Source organism: Nansenia antarctica (genome assembly GCF_963989245.1).
Source record: "Nansenia antarctica genome assembly, chromosome: 4".
Lineage (NCBI taxonomy): Eukaryota > Metazoa > Chordata > Actinopteri > Argentiniformes > Microstomatidae > Nansenia > Nansenia antarctica.
In genome coordinates this window covers 17,290,480-17,297,979 of record NC_137689.1, presented here as the reverse complement: position 1 = coordinate 17,297,979, position 7,500 = coordinate 17,290,480, and positions in this window count along the sequence as shown.

Sequence of the window (7,500 nt, the reverse complement as noted above, 5' to 3'; positions counted from 1 at the left end):
GGTTCTTCATTTTTTGTTGTTCACACATTTTGTGGAAATGGTTCAACAAACATGGAAGCCCAAAATGTTCTCAATGGCACCAAAAAGGGTTCCCCTACACTACAGGGACAAATGAAGTACCCTTTTTTTGGTACTCACTAGAACTTTTTTCCAGCTGTAGAGAGGTTAGGGCAGGACACCCTTACAAGGTTTTCACCAGGAGTCACCAGAGGTTAGCTGAGCAGGTGAGGTAATGCAGGGCGAGAGACATGTCAGAATCAGAATCAGAATCAGAATCAGAAGACTTTATTGCCATGACATGTAAACATGTTAGGAATTTGGTTTGGGACAATGGAGCACGGTTTACAGCAGGACAGGTGCAAGACAGGACAAGACAGTGCAAACCAACATCAAAGTGCAAGAGTCATAATTAATATAAATATAAAGTGCAGAGATCAAGTGTTCAAGTGTTCATATCCAGACAGTCCAAAGCTCTCTGGGTGGGGGTGGAGGGAGGGTAGATAGATAGATAGGGGTCAGGTCAGGGGGTGGGGTGGGGGCCAGCGGCATTTAGGAGCCGGATGGCTGTGGGGAAAAAGCTGTGTGCATGTCGGGCCTTCACAGTTTTTAGGGACCGCACCCTCCTGCCTGAGGGGAGCGGGGTGAAATCGTTCGATGTCGTTCCAGCGTCATCCTTAGAACAGCGTTTCAACCAGTCAAGGTCCTGGCGAGGAGCTGGTTAATGGAAGGTTGGGCACCCCCTGGTTGAGGGCGAATGTTGATGTGACCGCCTGTTAACGTCTACACACACCGTGGCTGTCAATCTGACTTGATCGTCGTCTCAGTGAGGTTTCAGAGAGGGACAGTCGTTTTTTATGATTATGATTATGATTTATAATTTTATGGGGTTTTTTAATCGAAGACATACAGCTTCATAATCAGTCGCGGCTACAATTCCTAACAACGCCGTTACGGAATGTTCGTCCCACGTCCATTACAAATCCATTAAACGGAGACATAACTCCCTCCCTCCGATTCAGTTTACCGTAATCTCTCTGTGCTCACAGAGCGTGTGGTTCAGCCAACATATGGTGGGCTCTAATCCAATACGACAGTAGCCGGTGTTTACACTGCTGTCACTCAAGCGTAGCCTTGGTCCATATGGGCAGCAGAGAATGGTTGACTGGAACCCCCCCCCCTCCCTCACCCCACTCTGTTAAGATTGGTAATTGTCTCTCTCATTCCCGTCTCTCCTGCTGAGTGGGTTTACATAGTGTTAAGCATGGTTCTTCTGGGCCCCCCGCTGACTGGCTGGTGGCTGTGAGGTAACGGTGAGATGCTATGGGATCCTTTGTAAGAGGCTTACCATTGCCTCACATGTTAGAAATAATACAGTAATATACTCTAATTAGAATGAACTTGTTTATTTATTGTTTTATTCCATGTTCAAAGACAAGCCATATCTTTGCGAAATAGACATTAAAATAAGAAATGAATTCTTCCTAAGCATAGATTACTTTTTCTTGCTATGACTGAGGGATAGATGATTCACTTACTTAAAACTTAAAAATGTATTTGTTGTAAGTCGCTTTGGATAAAGGCGTCTGCTAAATGCCAAAAATGTAAATGTAAATGTACATTCATACTGTATGCTGTTAATGAATATACTGTACAATTCCTACAACCTCTCAGACAGCAGTCAGTAGTATATCATTAGATTAGATACGACACCATATGATGTTTTCATCATTACAGGGTTTACATCACAACCTGAGGTGCTGGCGGCAGGCTACAGGTACTGCAGGCTTATTAGAAGTGACCGTGTCCCACTAATGTCTCTGCTTTTGATGAACAACTTTGCCCGAAGGAGGAGAGAAAAACTGCCTACGCTCAGCGTCTGTGGCAGTACGTCTCTGAGCAGCTGGGCTGGAACAGAACCCAGAACCCAGCCGAGGCCCAGACTCGCTACTGTAGTCAGCCAGCCTGGACTCGGAGGTCGTCCCCTTCCTAAAGTGATTAGCCTGATGAGGAGGACACCTGATAAAGCCTGTGTTAAAAAAACTAAAAAAAACGCTTTTGCACACCTAGTGAAAGTGTTACGTAACAGATACAGTTAGTAGGAGAAAATGAAGAAGGGACTGTCACTCTCAATAATGAGGCAGCTTGGTCTGGGACGCTTTTCAGAAAACGAGTAGCCTAATGATGATCACACCTGCTGAAGTCTGTATCAGAAAGCCTTATTTGCATATATAGATCTAAACATAAATCTAATGTCATATTATGTATCTAATAAACGTCTTAGGTAACAGGTGTATGTAGGAGAAAATGAAGAAGGGACTCTCGGAGTAGATAGTCAGCTTGTTCTTTCAAGAGGGTGCCACCTAATTGGGATGCACCCTTCAGCTACTGAAGCCTGACACTGTCCTCTTCCTCCTCCCTGTGTGGGCAGCGAAGTCTTCCCAGCAACATAGTGACATCAGCAGCACCATAAAGAAGGCAGGAGCGTGTGTGTGTGTGAGGGTGTGTGAGTGTGTGTGTGTGTGTGTGTGTGTGTGTGTGTGTGTGTCTGTGTGCGTGTGGTGTGTGTGTGTGTGTGTGTGTGTGCGCATGTGTGTGTGTGTGTGTGCGCATGTGTGTGTGTGTATGTGTGTGTGTGTGTGTGTGTGTGTGTGTGTGTGTGGTGCTGCTGCCAGGTCCGGAGAGCCACCACGCCACGGATGCTGGCGGTGTTTCTACCCAGATGGCAGGACAGGGACAGAGATGGTGGCACAGTGGCCAAATAAAGCTGTGAGCCACCTGGAGTGTGTGTTGGAGTGTGTGTGTGTGTGTGTGTGTGCACGTGTTTGCACGTGTGTGTGTGTGTGTGTGTGTGTGTGTGTGTGCGTGTGTGTGTGTGTGGGCACCCATGTGCTTCCGTTTATGCATGTACAGTGTTGTATTACTTACATACTTAACTTACTTACTCAAGAGTGAGTGTCTAGAAAAGTCTAATGTATTATTATTATTATTATTATTACATAATTTTCATTGCACAGCAGTACCTGAGGAGAAGCGGTGCGTCGACCCTTTCGAACGACTCAGCTTTCTCTCAGATTGGGATGATTGGGACAATGCTCCGTGACAGAAATGCAATCAGAAAAAGCGAAATAAACATGGCTACTGTACACCCCATCAGTGGCGGTCCTCTGCCCGTTCAGAACACACTCTTGATTCATGTCACAGCTTCACTACTCATAGCAGACGTCACCCTGCTTCTCTCTTACTGTACACCTAGATATAGAAGCAACTCACTGTCACAGTGTCTGAGCAGCGGGAGTAGACACACACGCACACACACACACACACACAAGCACGCTTGCACACACACACACGTACGCAAACGCAAGCACACACACAGACACGCATGCACGCATGCACACACGTACGCAAACGCAAGCACACACACAGACATACATGCACGCATGCACACACACACACGCACGCATGCTTGCACACACACACACACACACACACACACACATGCACACATACACACACACATACTCATACACACACGCATGCTTGCACACACGCACACACACCCCCCCACACACACACACACACACACACACACACACACACACACACAGGCAGACACATATGGGTGGTTTTCTACAGCCTGACCTTGAGGCTCATCATTGAGACGGCAGCTCCAGTCTGACCTCTGTCACCTGACGTCCCACTGAGCCACTGAGCCAAGAAAACACCCATCAATCCTGACAGGCCACCCGTGACACACAGACACACACACACAGACACAAACACACACACACACACACACACACAGACACACATTTTAAATACTTGATTTATGTCCACATACATGTACAATTCTAAAGGACATAAATACTAACAGTGCATTTTGATATCATGGAAACAATCTGTTACAATAGTGCTGAGCCAACACACACACACACACACACACACACACATACACACACACACACATATACACACACACACACACAATCCCTGCTGATGACAGCATGATGACAATATGGACAGGAGGGGGTAGGGGACCTCAGTTTTGTCTCAGTGAGAGCTCTATTCTTCAGTACTCTGTGGATATGTACTTATGACACATGACCACCTCATATCATCTACTGGTTAGATCAATTCAGAATCTACCCATCAGATCAATGACCCTAATTATTGACCTATGGTCATGCATGAACCCTAAATAAATGTTTTTATCCGCTGATAACCATTTCCAAGAGCGATCGATTGAGTCAGTTGATTAAGATGTTCATAAAGGGGCGGACCATGATCCTAAATGTGTTATTGGACTTGGTCGTTCCTGACAGGACATCTCTCTTCTGTTATATGTTGAATTAACTGTCTGGGGCTGGAATCTGTTGTGGTCTCGGTCATTCGTTTTTCGAGCTGACAGAGATGCAATAAAAACATCAAACCCAACAGAATATATGAGGATTCTTATGACTGTCTTCCAGGCCACCGCACACACCCCCCCCCCCTTATAAATATTTACCAATCGACAGTATAATGTATTCCTAATGGAGCATGGACGGACGTGGGAAGCTGTTGTTTGACTAAGGCGTTCTCTGCAAAGCTTGCACTGGCGTGTGAGATAGAAGATGCCTGGCTTGCTGTCAGAGAATGATTTACACCTCTCATATCCACGGTCTCTACCAGATCTCACACCTGGTAAATGCCTGCCTCTCACACACTGCTCCACTCAGGGACTTACAGGTCGTACTGGAGATCTGAGACCTGAACACTTAGCGAGCGAATGCCTAGGCTTTAGTTCAGTGGGCTAACCTGTTGTGTCCCAGCTTCAAACTCAATCAGTCACACGAGGCCGGGACTCGGCCCTGGAATTCAGCGCCAGGCTGAGAGAGAGATTGAATGTGTTGCAGGCTTGCAGGGAGCTGTCACTCTCGATGACCGGGGAAGTGCCAAGGAAGTTAACTGTGATGTTTGTCTCATTTGTTGCTTCCCTCCCTTCCACCTGTCTGACTGTATGTGTGTGTGTGTGTGTGTGTGTGTATATGTGTGTGTGTGTGTGTGTGTGTGTGTGTGTGTGTGTATATCTGTGTCTATCCGTGTGTGTGTGTGTGTGTGTGTGTGTGTGTGTGTGTGTGTGTGCCTGTGTGTGTGTGTGTGTGTATATGTGTGTGTGTGTGTGTGTGTGTGTGTGTGTGTGTGTGTGTGTGTGTGTGTGTGTGTGTGTGTGACTGGGTTTCCGTTAACCGGCAATTACCGGTCTTTGTCCGGTAACATTTGGTGAAGTCCGACAAATTGAAAAGTCGTCGGACATATTGTCCGGTGAAAATAATTCCCTTTGAATACAATTCGCTAAAGCTGGCTGGGTGCGTTCGTAAACACGCTCTGGAAATCCGATCAGCACTCGCGGAACGCCTCTCGTCCAATCGAACGACTCGGTCGCTCTGTGACATCGAAGCCAGCGTGCGCTCCGGCGCTCTCAGAGCGTGTTTACGAACGCACCCCTAGAAGTTTCCAGCCAGCTAGCTGAAGCTGCTACACACACCAGAGCCATGGCGACCGAACGGCAAGTTAAACAACATACTATAAAAGTGACATTGTTTTACTCATTACTCATACGTTTGTTGTCATTCGGCGGTGCTAATAGTCGCTTTCTTTTTAAATTTATTTAATTTATTTTATTTTAGCAGTTTCCCCGAAAGTTAAGTGTTTGTTTTTATATCACTATTTGCACTTCTGGTTAGATGCTAAACTGCATTTTGTTGTCTGGTACTTGTACTCGGCAATGACAATAAAGTTGAATCTCACCTAATCTAATCTAATCTAATCTAAAATAATCTAAAATAATCCCATCACTATTACTCCCTATTTTCATCAGTGTTTCAATCCTTGAATCTGTGATGGAAATCAAGCAAAGCCACTTCAAGTCTCCCCACCACTGACAGCGCTGGGTGTGCCTTTCCTTACACTCTCGGTTATTCCCTGTGGATTTAAAAAACGGTCTAGACATTGTGGTATTTCTTTATATACGTATCCCAGACTGCCTATCAATTGTTTCTCAATAAACAGTTATGTTCTTCCCATTGTCATACTCCCGAGCTAAACGAAATGCCTTCCCAACCAGCGAGACTTATAGAAATGACGTTGTTTTATTGATTAAAAAAAAAAAAGGGTAAAACTGTAAAGAGAAAATAGAAAACTCACATTAATCCCAAACAATTTAACAAACTTCAGTTAACGTAATGTGGAGTCCGTTCATTGATCGATGCTGTCTGTTCAGTTCCCAGTGAGTCGCCCGTTCAGCGCTGGACCCGTTCAGCGCTGGATTTGACGCATGGCATAGCGCGCATGCGTCAAATCATGTTATATTATTATATATTATATAGCTCGCATCTAATCGTATCGGATGAGAAATAGACATTAAATGGCATATATAGGCCGCTACACAACAGTAATCACCGCGACAAACAGCTATATTAGATTTGGAGAAAAAAAAATATGATTTTGAAAAAAATTTTTTTTATTATATTTTAATATGATGACCGGAATATATCACGTTTGTCCGGTAAATCGAATTCTTCCCGGACACGATGTCCGACGGCAAATTTTTCTAACGGAAACCCTGGTGTGTGAGTGTGCCAGTGACAGCCGTCAGGCCTGTGTTCCTGGTGATGGATGAGTGTGTCTCCCCTCTGAGAGCCTCAGCAGGGAGGCAGAAGAGGAGCAGGGCTGATCACAGCTGAGTGGTGGAGAGACAGCGTGATAGCGATGCGCAACAGTACCGCTGGTTTGGATTGGGCTGGTCTCATCATTACATACATTAGAAATGTCACCATGACGATGATTATGATGATTATGATGATTATGATGATTATGAGGAGTATGATTGATCATAATCATTGTGACATTTACAATAACGGTTTGTACTGCAGATGATTCCAACTGTATGACAATAAAGAGGATAGGTGATGGTTACAGTGATGACGATCCATCGTTGTCTCTTGTCCAGTATATGACGTGAGGCCTCAACAGTAGTAGAGTCGTAGGTAGTAGTCTGAAGAAGAAAGACTGAGCCATACCTGTCAGCTCCATTCTACCGCCATCCTCGCTGATACTAATCTCACAGGCCACACACAAACATACACACACACACACACACACACACACACCACACACACATACACAGGCCAGACTTAGTGCTTGAAGAGCTTCTTATCCTGCAAGGAAGTTTTACTACTAAGTTTTACTAGTTATATAATATACTGTAACAAAGTAAAATAGAGTAGAATAGCGTAGAGTAGAGCAGAGTCGATTAGAGTAGAGCAGTGTAGAGTAGAATAGAACAAAGTAGAGCATAGTAGAGTAGAGCAGAGCAGAGTAGAGATCAAAGAGTATTAGAATGGTCTGTGTATGATAGAATGGTGTAATGCATTTAGACCAAGGGATATCGTAGATGGTGCTGTGGTACTGTAGATATTTCAACCATATATACAGGATATGAATAATTTAAAATATCAT